Source organism: Phalacrocorax carbo, chromosome 1, assembly GCF_963921805.1.
Source record: "Phalacrocorax carbo chromosome 1, bPhaCar2.1, whole genome shotgun sequence".
In the NCBI taxonomy this organism is placed as follows: Eukaryota; Metazoa; Chordata; class Aves; order Suliformes; family Phalacrocoracidae; genus Phalacrocorax; species Phalacrocorax carbo.
In genome coordinates, this window is record NC_087513.1 from 187,557,787 (window position 1) to 187,558,354 (window position 568).

A 568-nucleotide genomic window follows, 5' to 3' on the forward strand; every position below is an offset into this window, starting at 1 on the left:
TAGTATTTTTACTTGCTTAGCGCAGGCCTGCTGGCTGGCCAGGAGTAGGCCCACAGCCCTTTACTGCTTGAGCCAAGGACTCAGGCACTACTCAGCCTAGAACCTGCCCACCTAAACCAAAAGCCTATTACCACAGAGCATGGATTTACCTGTTTACCCCCCACCAAGCTAGAGTTTTGGCCTGGCGTTTCCCATCCAAACCAAGTTGTTTGTTAAGAAACGTTTACGACAGCTTTGGAGGTACCTGTCAGCCTACCCCAGGCCCCGCTCCAGCAGCTCCCTGCCTCTAGCACCACTACAAACCTCTAGGCTTTGCAAAGCTTAGCAAAGTCATAACCCCCAAATTAGACCAGACATTAACCTAAACTTCAGCTCTGAAGTTCCAGGTTCTCTGCTCTACCCTGTATTTGGTAGGGGGTAGCACCTTAAACATGCACAGCAAAAATAGGTGTTGGGTTGGGTTTGGGTTTTCAAGTTGTTTTAATTAAAAGCAACTTGTAGGCTGCATGTAACACAAGAAGCTTGCAGTTTTCTTCGAAGTACAAAGAAGTTAGAGTGAACAGGTACA